This window comes from Protopterus annectens, chromosome 1.part0 (assembly GCF_019279795.1).
Source record: "Protopterus annectens isolate FY-2018-M chromosome 1.part0, PAN1.0, whole genome shotgun sequence".
Taxonomy (NCBI): Eukaryota; Metazoa; Chordata; order Ceratodontiformes; family Protopteridae; genus Protopterus; species Protopterus annectens.
Genome location: NC_056725.1, coordinates 1,749,709,717 through 1,749,724,717, shown reverse-complemented (window position 1 = coordinate 1,749,724,717; position 15,001 = coordinate 1,749,709,717). Strand labels below are relative to the sequence as shown.

At 43.8% G+C, this 15,001-nt stretch overlaps 1 protein-coding gene across 1 annotated transcript in view; it reads right to left on the bottom strand.

Moving 5' to 3' along the window:
* The window catches only part of IGF2R (insulin like growth factor 2 receptor), a 2,372,344-nt gene that overhangs the window by 11,968 nt on the left and 2,345,375 nt on the right, over nucleotides 1-15,001 (bottom strand). The window lies entirely within an intron of this gene.

Below are 15,001 nucleotides of genomic sequence, written 5' to 3'. Positions count from 1 at the left end.
AAAAGGTAGGCAAATGAATAGTCTGGTTGAGGGCCACACTGGACACTACCTTAGGCATAAAAGTGGGGTTTGTCCTTAGAGAAACCCTATCTGGATGGAAAATGATAAAAGGTTCAACAGCCATGAGTGCCTGTAGCTCAGAGACTAGTCTTGCACAGGTTATTGCTAGGAGCAGAGCTGTTTTCCATGATAAAAATTTTATATCAGCTGTAGCGGCTGGCTCAAAAGGAGGCAGAGTGAGTTTTTCCAAGACATAACTGAGGTCCCCATGCAGGCATTGGTGATCTCCTTGGAGGCCGTAAGTTTTTGGCTCCTCTGAGTTACTGCCTTAATAAAGGATGAGAAAAAAAGAAGTGGCTCTGTACTGTAATGAGCTGAAATGGGAGAAGCATGAATCTTAATTGATGAAAAGGATAGGCCTTTGTCCAACATCTCAGTTAAGTATTGCAAAATCTGAGGGATATTTGGTACAATCATGTCAATTCCTTGTGTCTGGTTCCAAGCACAGAATCTCTTCCATTTTTCTGCATAAGATTTTCTGGTACTGGGCCTCCTGGCCTCCAAGATAACATCCATAACCACTTTACAGAGAGGTGTGTTTTGAAAAACTATATTATCCGCCATGCTGCCAGATTTAATGTTCTGAATTGGCTGTGCAGAATCTGATTGTTTTGTTGGGTCAGTAAGTGAGGAATTTGAGGTAATGTCCATGCTGGGCATTGAGTCAAGTTCCATAGGATTGGGTACCAGTGCTGGCGGGGCCAGTCTGGGGCAATCAGTATCATTTTTGGCTTCTCTTGTCTGACCTTTAGGAGTACCTTGAGGAGGAGAGGCAGTGGGGGAAAGGCGTATACTGTTAAGTTTTTCCAGCTGAAAGATAGAGCATCCACTTTCCATGCTTGCTTGTGATAAGTCCTTGTGCAGAATCTCTGTAGTTGGCAGTTGTGATGGGAGGCAAACAGATCTATGTCCGGGCATCCCCAATTCCTTGTTATCATGTTGAAGACTTGTGGATCCAATTTCCACTCGTGGGGATCCATGAGGTTTCTGCTTAGTTAGTCTACCAGAGTATTTATCTTTCCTGGCAAGAACTGTGCTTGCAGATGTACTTGGTAAGTCAATGCTGTGTCCCACAAAGTCATGGCTAGTCTGCAAAGGGGGTAGGAATGTGTGCCTCCCTGCTTGTTTATGTACCACATGACTGTAGTATTGTCCGTCTTTATCAGTAGTTGTCCTGGATGCAGTAGACCCTTAAAGGCTGTCAGGGCATTCTGAACAGCTAGCATCTCTTTTTGATTGATATGTAGATGCATTTGGATTGTGGACCATGAGCCCTGAATACATCTTCCTGCCATGTGAGCCCCCCAGGCATAATCTGATGCATCTGTTGTCAGTGCTTGCCTGGCTGGGGGTATTGTGAATGGCTGCCCCTTGTTGTGGTGACAGGCCTTTGCCCACCATCGAAACTCCTGTTGTAGGCAGGGAATGAGTGTAATTATTGTTTCCAGGCTGTGGCAATGTTGAGTCCAAACACTTTTTAGATACCATTGTAGTTTCCTCATATGCAGTCTTGCATACGGAATCAGCAGAATGCAGGATGCCATGAAGCCCAAAGCCTGCAGAATTTTTCTTGCAGTTAACTGGGTGTTTTTTGCCAACCTTTTGAAATAAGTAGTCAGTTGCCTTTGTCTGGCATGAGATAAGCCATCTGGGCAGTTGTATTTAAGCTTGCGCCCAGGAATATTATCTCTTGAGAGGGTACAAGTTTTGATTCCTTTTTGTTTACTGTGTACCCTAGGCATGTTAATAATCTTTTTACAAACACCAGATGCTGTAGTAGTATGTCCTTGTTCTCTGCTTGAATAAGGCAGTCATCCAAGTAAGGACATATTTGTATTCCTCTTTGTCTGCAAAATGCAATTACTGGTGCCAGGCATTTTGTGAAGACCCTGGATGCAGTAGATAAGCCAAAGGGCAGTGCAGAGAATTGGTAGTGCATTGAGCCAGCTATGAATCAGAGGTATCTTCTGCATGATTGTCTGATTGGGACATGCAGGTATGCCTCTTTTAGGTCTAATGTTACAAGCCAAGCCTTCTTGCCCAGCATGGGCAGAAGCTGCTGCAAAGTCAACATTTTGAATTTTGGAATATCCAGGTATGTGTTTAGAATAGATAGGTCCAGTACTGGCCTCCAGGCTGGCTTTGTCCTTTCTGGGCACCAAGAAAAGTCTTGAGTAAAATCCTTGCCCCTGCTCTTGCTGTGGTACTTGCTGAATGGCCCCCATGTCCATGAGGGATGTAACTTGTTTTTGTGCCCCATTGATTTTTTGGCAGGTCTGGCATACCGTTTGGCCTTGGCAGGGTGTGAAAGTGGAATTTGTAACCTTGTGACACTATGTTCAAGACCCATTTGTCCTGGGTGATTAGGTGCCAATTTTGAGAAAAAAAGTGCTAGTTTTCCCCCTAAAGGAGCTGCCAGTAGATAAGTGCTTGGCGCTGGCAAGGGGAAGTCATTGGGACTGTTTTCTGTATGGCTGTGACTTGTCTTCTCCACTTTTGGAGGTAGAAGCACCCCATTGTTTAGACCTGTATGAGCCTTGGGGCTGGGATCTGCCTTTAGGACGTCTGTATCTGCCTCTTTGTGACCTGTCTGGCACTGGAAAGGGCCAGTTCTTAGTAGGCCAGTGTCTGCTAAATCTTGGAGGCTGTACCTGTAAGAAATCCTTGACTGTCTGCATAGATTTGGCTTTGTCTTCCATTTTCCTCAACACCTCTTCTGCTTTAACACCAAACAAGGTATCATGCTGTAATGAAGCATCTAGTAATTTTGCTTTAACATGGTCAGGCAGATTCTGTTCCTTTAACCAAGCATGCCTCCTAATGACAGAGCCCGTAACAGCGGCTCTCTGCAGGAGGCCTCCAAATAATCAAAACCACATTGTAAAGTATGCTTTCCAACTTGTTCAGCTGCATGCAATAAATCCTGCATTTCTTTATTTTCTGCACATTCAGAATTTGTCAACAATTTCTGTTTAAGCAGTGACATTATGTATTGCTGATATTTAAGCATATGAAACTGACAATTTAAAGCCCTTATAGCCAAGGTAGCAGAAGTGTAAATCTTTTTACCCCATCTGTCCAGTGCCCTGGAATCTCTGTCAGAGGGGGTAGGGTTTTTTGTAGTGGAGGCCTTGACCCCCTTGGGACCCTGAGAGATAGTTTCTGGGTCAGCAGCAGGATTTTTAAAAATAAATTTGTGGGAGTCTGGAACCCTGTAGTATCTGTCTGGCTTAACAGGAGCTGGAGGTAAGGAGTCAGACTGGACTCTGAAAATACATCATCTACAATGTCTAGCATAGGTGGAACAACAATGGGCCTGTGCTGAGGCAGTAAAAGAAAGTCTCTGAGCCTTTTCTTAGATTCTGAATAATCTTGGCTCTCCCAGTGGAAATGCTCCCTCATGGTATGCAATGTTTCCCCAGAAGAATAATCTTCAGGTGGAAAAGCTGAGGGGATAGATTCTTCAGCATCAGAATCCTCATAAGGAGGAAGAGAGTATTGCTGATCAGAAGAGGAATCAGATGAAATGGAAACCTGATCTGAAGATTCATATTCTAACTCTTGCCTAGGCCTCTTGTCAGGAGGGGGATGAGATCCCCTGATCAAAGCAATCAAGTCTTCGGCCATTTTGAGCATCTGTTTTTTAGGCATGGAAACCTGTCCATGGGGCTGTTGTACTTGTTTCTTTGTCTTTAAAGCTGCTTTAGTTTTTGCCTTTGAAGCTGCAGTTGTTTTAACATATAATTGTGTAGGCCTGAAAACGCCCTTAGAAGCCGATGCTTGCTCAGCGGCTCCAGACCCATCTGAGGGAATGGTTTCTGAAGGTCCAATACCTTGAGTTTCTGCAGGCCTGGTTAGCTCCACATGGGAATCGGTATCGGCCTGTGGCTCTAAAGTAGTGGTCGTCAGGGGATGCGAAAGCGCCTCACTGATAACTGGCGACTGGCCTAGAAGAAGCCTCGTCGTCGGTTTTGGACTTCGGATGCCTGTCCTTTTCTTTTTCTTTGCGTTTTTTGTAAACTCCGGTAGTCGGCTGTTCCAATGGCATTATATAATTAAATCGTCTACCAAAGTAATGAAATGCAAAGTCGAACCGATGCTTAATAGTGCGTTGGTTAAATCTAGCACAAATCCGACAACTAGCAACGTCGTGGTCAGGGCCTAGGCAAGGAATACAGTAAGAATGAAAATCCTTATGAGGTATTTGCTTCCCACAAGAAATACAACTATTAACTTTTTCTGACATTGGTCTGGAGCAAAAAAAAGTTTCCCCAATGGGGTACTTAGCTTTTAATGAAGACTTCGGATCTGAAATTCGAACTTGAAAATCTCAGCAGTCGGCCAACCGGCACTTGCGAACTGCATTTGCTTCGGGCACCGCTCGGCAAGAAAGACTGAAGAAAATGGAGTCAGCTGCATCTTTTATACCCCTGGCACACTGACGTCAGGAAGGAGGCGACAGCAACCGATGCCGGACCTAGACTTTGGAATTCAGGCCAACTGCGGGTAGCCTGCCAGCAGGATAACCCAGTTGTAATGACTGCAACAGTGAAACACGATGAACATGGTCTCTTATGCCCTGGCCAAATTTCCCCTAGCAGTATTAATATCACCTTTGGTCTCCCCTGAAAAGGACTAACCTAGTCAACAAAATAAAGCACACAAACAAAAGTCCCAAACAGTGAACAATCCACCAAAAATCCCCAGCAGCAAATTGAACAAAACCAAGGTGGAAACGTATGGCAAGAAGAACACAAATACCATAAAATAAATCCTGGTTTACTGTACAAAATGTAAGCTCTTTCACAGTGATACCACACCGCTTCATCAGACACAACATCATAACCACCAATACATTTTTATACACACTCATTAAAACCAATTAAAATTCATTAATCTATCAAAATGGAAAAAATTCCATCCAAAATTAATTGGCCAATTACAAACCCATACCATTGGTGAATCCTGACAATAAACACTACAAACATCTTATTTTAACTTTCTTGACTTTACTATGGGCTTACGAGGAACATGATCATTTAACCCATAACCTCTATGTGCCCCCAGCCTCAATATCCATTGTAATTCAGAATTTTCTATTTTATTAATAAGATCTCCCTTCCTAATGCTAATATTAGGGTTATAAAGTGCCTGAAGTCACCTGATACTGGACAAGACCCCAAAGGAGGAGTGCCAACTGGCAAAGAAGATAAGATCTTGTTCTTCCCTGTTTGTTTATATACCACATCACTGGGTATTGTCTGTGAACACCTTGAGAGGCCCTGGAGAGAAAAAGAGGATGAAAAGCCTGAACAGCCAGCATAAGAGCTCTCATCTCTGACACTGATGTGCTCCTTCTGCTGAAGAGGTGACACACAGCCCCTATACCTTTAGGGAGCGAAAAGCTGCTCCCATCTCATGTGTAAAGCATCTGTGAACAGTTCCTGAGAAGGAAGAGGGGGATGAAAAGTGTGCCCTGGATTTACAGACAACTGCTAGATCCACCAGAGAAGTTTCTTCTTGAGACATGGAAGAAGAGGAACTACAAAGTCTAAAGGATGTGCATGTTGAAGCCAAACTTACTTCAGAAGCCACTGAAACTTTCTCATGTGGAGTTTGGCTAGAGGAAACGTATGAATGGTGGATGCCATGAAATCCAGAACCCTCAGAAACATCCTGGCTTTAATGGAGACCTGAGGAAGAAGATTTTGAAAGAAGGAAATGAGAGTTAAGGTCTTTGGAGGAGGCAGGGATGTCAACATACGCACCGTCTGAATTCTGCAACCCAGAATGACATGATCCTGAGGAGCCAGAGAAGACTTTTTGAAGTTTATTGTAAACCCCAGGCTCTGAAGAAGGGAACTGGCAAAATGAGGATTTTGCAAAAGGATCTCTGGAGAGGATGCCTGAATCAGCAGGTCATCCAAGTAAGGAAATATTTGGATCTCCTGAAGTCTGCAAAAAGCAATCACAGGAGCAAGGCATTTGGTGAATACCATTGGGGTACCAGAAAGGTCAAAGGGCAAAGCAGAGAACTGAAAATCCCAGGAAGCAACAGAGAAATGCAGAACGTTCCTGAAAAGAGGATGGATCGGAATACGGAGATAAGCATCCTTGAGATCCAGACAAACTATATAGGCCTGAGGGAGCAAAAGAGGAAACAGAGTCTGAAGGGACAACATCTGAAAGGCAGGCACCTTCAGAAAATTATTTAGATGAGAGGTTTAAAATTAGTCTCCAAATACCCTCTTTTCTGGGCACTAGAAACATTCTGGAGAAAATCCCCCCTCCCCGTTTGGGACAAAGGTATTTCTTGAATAGTACCCCGAGTCTAAAAGTCTCTAAGAACCTCTGGGGAAAAAAAGGAAGTTTTTCCTGAAGATGTAGAGGAAAACCCATAAAAGGGGGATGGGATTTCCATACCATGAAATACCTCTGGCAAATACTGGACAGAACCAAAGAATCCCAAGTAATCTGAAGTCAAAAATGAAGAGAAAGAGAAAGGTCAAGAAAAAGAGGAATGTGGCTGGGAAGACACAGACAGCCATACAGCATGGTTTGTCAGTAAAGGAAGACTTCTGAGTCCCTGAAGTCTGTGTAGCCATAGCAGGAGGAGCCCGCCCTCCACTCTTTTTGCCCTTAGTGGGAGGATGAGATTGCCTGCAAGCAAAGGCTGGCTTATTGGGGTAGTTTCTCTGAAATTTAGGCATGGGAGAGACAAACACATGTTTAAGTTCCTCTAAGGCCTTCCCCTTATCCTGAAGGGACTTAAACAAACCAGCAGCTGCTTCCCCAAACAAATATTTATTATCAAGAGGAGCATCCATCAACTTAGCCTTGATATCATCACGTAAAGGTTGAAGCCTAAGCCAAGAATACTTCCTCATCACTGAACCAAAAGCAGCAGCCCTAGAAGAGGCATCTGCTGCATCATAACTACACCTGATTGAATGATGAACCACTTGAGAGGAAGTCCCTAACAACGAAAGAGCAGAAGCTTTACCCTCTGAGTCTGGGAAATCATAAATAATCTTACAAGTCTGAGAAAGGACAGCCACCACATACCTGGACATATGGGCCTGTTAATAGCTCTAAAACCAGGGTAGCTGAGGTGTAAAGGCAGTAACTTAAGCGAATGAAGCAATTGAGAGGGCTTGTCAGAAGCTACTGACATCACTGAGGGATTAGCAGCAGGACATGTCTAGAGAAAATTACACACCACAGGCATCCTATAAAACTTATCAGGCTGCTTTGGAGCAGGGGGCAGAGAATTATGAGCTTTAGCAGCACAGGAAAAAAAACAACCAAAACAGGAGAAACAGCAGAAGGTTTCGGAAATTCCATCTGTAACAACTCATAGTACCTTTTATGGATTTCAGAGACCTGGGCACAATCCCATTTAAAAAATTCGATCATCCTGGAGATTGTGCCCCCAAAATAAATTTCTTCAAAGGGAGTATCATGACTATTAGATTCCTCTTCCTCTGATCCACAGTCCAAAGGAGAAGGAATGTGAGAAGAATAAGCAAGGGATTCCGCATCAGAATCTGACTCCTCCTCAGGACAGTAGAGGACCAAGTAAGAGCTGGAATAGAAACCCTCTGAGGAGGTTTCAATGCCATTGAAGCATTAAACAAACCCTGAGTAAAGGCCTGCCACTCACTCTGTGGATCCCTAGGAGCAGAAGAAACAGGTTTAGCTTTTTTTTTCTTCTTAAAAGGAACATCCGCCCTATAAAACTTAGAAGACTCTGACCCAGGACGGCATTCAATAACAATAGTATGAACTTCTTCCCTAACTAAAATCTGCAGAATACCCCTAGGCCCCTCGGAAATAATCAACTGTGGTTCCCCCCTGAACGTCCTAAACAGACACCTGCAAAGCCTAATCAGACATGCTGCAAGCCGGATCCTCATTGGCATCCAACCCAGTCGTGACACAGGAGTCCAACAACAAAGCTGGGAGAGCCTCTAGGTTCTCAATGACCTTGGTAGAAACACACGGCAGAAGCTGGACAGCAGAAGATTCAGGTCTTATTTTTTTAAGCTTCTTCCCTAATGGCTGACCCTCAGGGCAGAAAGTTTCTTTAATGGTATCCTTAGTGAGAAGCTTAAGGAACTGATTCTCAAGGTACAAAGCAAGGAAAGAAAGCCTACTACTCAGTACAAAAGCTTGACAAATAGAACAGGTCATACGGTCTCAAGAAGCTCCTAGGCAAACTAAACACTTATCGTGGCAGTCTTTATGGGAAATCTGTCTCCTGCACTAGTATTTACCCTTCCTGGATGACATTAACACCCCAGAAGCAACAAAAAAGCCAAGAAAAAAACAAAACCCAAACTGAGTAGTTATCTGCAAACGCTCCGTTCCAGCAAACAAGTCGTACGTGTTCAACCAGGCGAACAAAAGATGTGTTCGAACTAGCAGTAAAGACATAGGCATTCAGACCAGGCTTTTGGATAATGGCCAGATGTCGGGGTACCGTAGTCAGGGAATCACAAGTGTAAGGAATACTGCAACCAGTGAATGGAAGGACATCTAGTGGGATCAACCTGGTCAACAAAGAATAAATAAATGAATGAATTAAAAATAATGTTGGATCCGAGGCTTGGAGTTGGTCTGTCTTATTACGTAGACTTCTAATGTTAATGTGTACAATTCATAGCCCTTTGGTAGTTTGCAAATTGGGTGGGAAGTTTATTCTGGCATTGGGGTAGTTACTACAGGGGACTGGTCCAGGATTAATCTCTAGGCTATGGCTAGAGTACATACGTGATGTGTTATACTGTGGAATAGTGGCATATAATGTGTTTATAGGTTCATAGGTTCATACTAGGCTATCTGCCCTAAGGCATTTATAAGCCTCGCCAGAATGTGTTTGGCTTTCGCCACCCATTTTAAATTAATTTTGCTATGCCCTTTTTCGAGGTTAGTATACTGTGCCTCTGTCCAACAGTGACACAGAAGTGATACCCGGGTTAAACCTACGATCACCCATCCACTCATCAAGATTCCTCTTGAAGAGAGTCAATGAGGGACTCTGCCTAACCCGGACTGGGATTTTATTCCAGAGTGAAGGGAGCCTCTGGGTTATGAATCTGTCCCTCCAGCATGTCCTATTTATTTCAGTGCTGAGGTTCAAGTCTCTCGAGCACGTAGCTCGATGGTATTTGGATTTTCTGAGGTGCAGCATGTCCATTAATTCCGGGTTGGACATGGCTTTATATGTCAGGCACAGATCGACCCTGAACAGGCGGTATGCCACTGAGTAGAGCTGGAGTTTCTTTAACCAGGCAGCATATGGCATCTGTTTGAGCCCTTTGATCCTCTTGCTGAGGTACTTTTGGGGTCTTTCCAGTTGCTGCAGGTGTTTGGTAAGGTACATCCCAAAAGGGGCATTGTACTCAATTATGGGCCTGATGAGGGATGAGTAAAGATGCACGATGACCTCCCCTGATCTAGATGTGAATCCCTTCATGATTAGGTGGGCTATATAAAATGTTTTTCTAACCACTTTGGCCACGTGGTTGTCAAATGAGAGACAGCTATCAACTTGGGTCCCCAGGTCCCAAATTACTTCTTCTGTACTTAATGGATTACCACCTATGTGGTAATTTGTGGGCACTTTGTTTTTGCCAAAGGAGATGACTATACACTTTTTCACGTTTAGCTTGAGGCCATGGCTCTGGCACCAGTTGTCTGTTTCTATGAGGCCCTTTTGGAGGATGCTTGTGTCGGCTGGAGAGTCTATTATGGCGCCCAGTTTGCAGTCATCTGCAAACTTGGTCAGCCACAGTCCTTCCGTGTTGGCCTGTACCTCTGAGAAATATATATACCGAACAAGAGAGGTCCCAGGAATGAGCCTTGTGGGATGCCACTTGTAACTGGTTTGAAGTCTGACATGGCTCCAGCAATTCTAACCATGTGGGTTCTGTCCTTGAGCCAGTTTGCAACCCATCTAGTGACATAGGGGTTTATATTTAGGCTGGTGAGCTTATCTATAATGCCCGAGTGGGGTATTGTATCGAAGGCTTTTGCGAGGTCCAGGTATGCTGTGTGGACCACCTTCCCCTCATCAAAGGCCTTGGTGACTGTTTCAAAGAAATCAACCAGGTTTAAGAGGTAGGATCTGCCCTTAACAAAGCCGAACTGGGTAGGATCCAGTGTCTGTAGGTCCCCAATATCTTTATTTATGAGGTCCATGATGATCCTTTCCATAGCTTTGCAGACCAAGCTAGTCAGGCTTATGGGGCGATAGTTTCCAGGATCCGTTGAGGCACCACCTTTGTGGAGAAGGACCACTGTTGCTGTACGCCACTCTTTGGGTACATATCCTGTAGTAAGGCTTAGATTGAACAGTAGTTTTATGTTTGGGTTTAGCTCTTCTTGGAGTTCATGTAGGACGCAGCCCAGGACACCGTCTGGTCCCATTGATGCTGTGTTTTTTTGCTTTGGAGAGGGCGGCTCTTACCTGAGCATCTGAGATGTCAGGGGGGCAGCACTCTGCTGGGATAGATATTTGCCCTTTTGGTGGGGGGGGAGTTTGCACTGAACCTGTCAGCTAGGATGTTGGCAATGTCTGTGGGTTCGGTGTATTTTTTGTAATTTTGGACTAATTCTGAGCATATCTGGGAATTCCCACCCAGGTTCCTAACATAACTAAAGAAAGCCTTGTGATTATCCTTAGTGTCCTGTGCAATTTTTCTCTTGAAGCTGGCCTTAGACGATTTTATGAGTGCCTGTAGTTTTTTGCTAATACTGATCAGAGATGCCTTCCCTTTTTGGGATTTTGCTCTATCATTTAGTAGCTTCCTTCTTCTATTGTATAGTTTGTTTATGGCTGGGGTCCACCAGACAGGACGTCTGCCTTTGGAGGATTGGGTCTTGGTTTTATTTGGGATTGCATGATCCATGCATTCCTGAAGGTGTTCATAGAATGCATTTATAGAGGATTCTGCAGTCTGGGCAGTATTTTCCACAGGCCCGGGGGCTTTGAAGGATTCCACCTCGGTTTTGAGGAGTGTGAAATTTGCTTTAGAGAAGTTTTTCACTGTGCTTTTCTGGGCAGGAGGTGGGGTCGGGATGTGAATATCCAGTGAGATTAGTTTATGGTCTGATCTTACCAGTGAGGGATACACTTCTGGTCTGGAGCAGAGAGTCCCCATGTTGGTGATGATCAGGTCCAGTATGTTTTCCCCTCTTGTGGGAGTGGTAACAAGTTGTTCCATAGCATTTGAGTTTATAAATTGTAGGAACCTTTGGGCTAGGGTGTTGGAGCTAGAGTAATGCTCCCAGTCTATGTTTGGGTAGTTGAAGTCACCCAATATAATGGTGTTTGGAGAGACCTTCATATTTTCCAGTGTTCTCAGGAAGGCCGAGTGGGGTTCCTGGGTTTGGGAGGGTGGTCTGTAGCAGGCTATAAACTGGAAGGCAGTTTTACCCACTGTTAGTTGCACATGGATAGTCTCTGATGCTTCGTGCTGTGCCACCAACCTGGAGGTGTGGGTATCTTTGTGAATATTGATACTCCCCTCCTTTTGTGGTTCAGTCCAAGTTTTGGGGCTGAAAAGCATGGTATGAGGTATAACCTGGTAGTGCTGGGGTGCTCTCGGGAGCCTTGAACCAGGTTTCTGTTACTGCACAGATATCGATGTTCTCCATGCTAAGGAGAGTTTTGAGTGCATGCATCTTGAGGTTTAGACTTCTGGCATTGAGTAGCATTACTCTTAGTTTCTTATCCCTTGTGATACCTATGGAGGTGGGTTTGTCTTTTGAGCTTTGCCTAAAAAAGGCACTATAGGGGTAGCAAGAGCCTTTGCCAATATCCGAAAGCCCAGGGGTGACAGGTGCAAGCCGTCCCTAGCGAAGCATCATGGCTTGTTGAGCATGTCATCCACGGCTGACAGGCACTGGATCCCCTTTGAATGACACAAATACTTAAGCCAATTGTTGAAATTGATCATCTTGTCTTCATATTGTGGCATCATTCTTGGTGAGGGTAAGATGCTACTCAAGGTCAGGGTCATACTGGCCTGGGCCACATGCTCAAAGAGCTCCTCTATGTCTCTTTTCATGTAGTCCAGGGAGGTATGTCTCAGGTCATTCACACCAGCATGGACAATGACTGAGTCATATTTGTACTTGCCTTGGAGTGACCTGAGTGCTTGTGTTATGTGGCGGATCCTAGCGCCCGTCAGGCAGCTCACTGTGACCTTCTCCTTGTTCAGCCTGGTGAGCGGGACATCAGTGTGCCTGACGATAGAGTCACCTATTACAAGTGTATCAGGTGTGTTGTTTAGCCTTAAGGGCTGTGACTGTTCGGCACACTGGTTTTGTGAGCTATGTGTTGCACGTGTTTTGTTTTGGGGTAGCGGTTGCTTGGGTGTCTGCTTTGGAGGTCTCTGCTGCTTAGGCAGATTTTTATTTAAAGCCTCCGAGTATGTTTTTGTGTGTTTATGTGTTTGGTTTGCTGTCGTGGTAGGTCTATGTGAGACTGGAATTGTAGTGAGTGTGGTTTCCTTCTCTTCCTGACTGGTTACGCCAGTACTGAGTTGAGAGAGCTTAGCCTCCAGTTTGGCTATATGGATGCATCTCTCACATGTGTTGGAATTTGTTGGGAGGAGGAGAGGGTTGTCTGTGTACATGAGGCAGTTGTAACATTGCCTCAAGATTCCCAGATTCACCAGCTGGACCAGAGAGGAGATTGACAACTGACCTTTGGACATGCTAGAATAGTATTGGGAATTCCTTTATAATTGAAAAAAAGGGCCAATGGGGAACAAGGTACTCAAGGGAAGTTTGTGAGGGTGTAGTGCTTTTAATTTTTTAGTGCTGACTTAAATAATTGCTTTAGTGAGCAAGTGCCAGGTAAATTAAATGCAATGTGTTACAGGTAACTTAAATGCAAAAACGACAAACAGTAACTTTCTTTTAAGTGAAACAAGGAAATAAGTACAGTAAGCAATGCAAATATCACTAGGGATCCACAGAAGCGCTGAAAAGCCGCATTTTAGGTGGTATTAGAGTTTCAGGGAAATAACAAGCAAACAAACAATAAGCATACAAACAAAGCTAGATTCAGCAGGCCTGGATCTAGTCTATGCTACAGCAAACAAGGTGTACCAATTTCAGTAAGAAACAGTTGAAATATGCAGGCACTATAAGCCTTTAACCAGAAATTCCCAGCTCAGAAGGGCAGAGTCCAGCCTCTCCTCCCACAAGAGGGCAGACCACGAACCTTCTTAATGTAAAATAACTGGCCTGAAGCCCAAGTGCTTAAACCAGAACTAATACACTTTTAGAATAACAGACACTGAGCCCTCAATCAGCAGTTCCCAACTTAGAAGGATGTAAGCTACCTGTCCTGCCACCACAGTGCAGGCCACAAACCTTCCTAATGTAAAACAACTGGTCTGAAGCCCAAGTGCTTAATCCAAAAGAGTTAGAATGATAGCTACACTTTAATCAAGTTACTACCAAGCAGTAGTAAATACAATTGAATACTTTAAAGAATGCATGGATTAGTGCTCAAGTTATACAAACAAAGCTAGATTCAGCAGACCTGGATCTAGTCTACGCTACAGCAAACAAGGTGTACCAATTTCAGTAAGAAGCAGTTCAAATATGCAGGCACTATAAGCCTTTAACCAGAAATTCCCAGCTCAGAAGGGCAGAGTCCAGCCTCTCCTCCCACAAGAGTGCAGACCACAAACCCTTTTAATGTAAAATAACTGGCCTGAAGCCCAAGTGCTTAAACCAGAATTAATACACTTTTAGAATAACAGACACTGAGACATTGTATAAGTACATAGTGGAAGGTAATGAAGTATTTTGCAAAAGTCAGAAAGCTGAATATAGACTGCATATGGGATATAGTGCTAATGTAATTTACAAACTGCTGTGAGCGGGTATGTATTCAATTGTGATACTGAACTTATGCTTCATGTTAGGAGATAGAATCTAATGTAGACCAACAGTAGAATAGAAAACATACATGTAATGGTTAAATGTGGATATAACTGTATTATGAAGGACATGTTTCTTGACATTTTGTTATATTTCCTTTACAAAGTTTACTTTGATATTTGGTGAAGAACTGGTATTTATGGATAGTACAACTGAGAAAGGGTACTAATGGTAATGGAAGGTATATAGTGATGTTTTGTTTTAAGAGGGAGTATGGTAGAATGGACTGTAGCCGTGGTTACCAAAGTATAAAAGTGATGAGTCAGGGAGCGGATAGGGAGCTGGAGGTGAAAGCTGAAGCAAGCATGCCCCCTGCTCTTGCACAATGTGTCTTTTGGCTTTTCCCGGTTAGGGGTCGCCACAGCGGAACTCCGGTCCGCTAATGATTGGCAGTTGATTTTTTACGTGCCGAGTTGCCAGCCCTGACACACAACCTTCAACGAAGGTACGCCCATTCACGCATGTCTCCACGCAGAAGACGCTCTAGCTGAGAATCGAACCGGACAGCGTCTTACTGTGAGGCGACAACACTACCGCAGCACCACGTAATTGAAATACATTAAAGGATAAGCAAACTATGAACAGCTGACAATTTGTAATTCTTATACATATGCTAAGCATCCAGTTTCAGAGAATGCCTAGTGAAGTATTAATTATACAGTAAAAAAGAAAACAGCACGTATTGTAAATGAGCTAAATAAACTTGAGGACTAATCTCTTTGTTGTATGACAGCAAACTAAAAAAACTGCATTAGAAGGCCAAGTCTCCCCTGCAATCCCATTTCTTTTCTCCCCAACTGTGCAATCTCAGATGGAATATAAAGAAGTGGGGGCAGGTGGTAAAGGAGGAAAAATCATCAAGTCTCAAACTTTTATGAATGTTTATGTGCTGTATGCTGAGTTGATTCTTTTCAGGACTTTGACTTGCAAATCTCTAGTCTTTTATGCATCTGTCTTTTTTTGCTTCAGTCTTCTG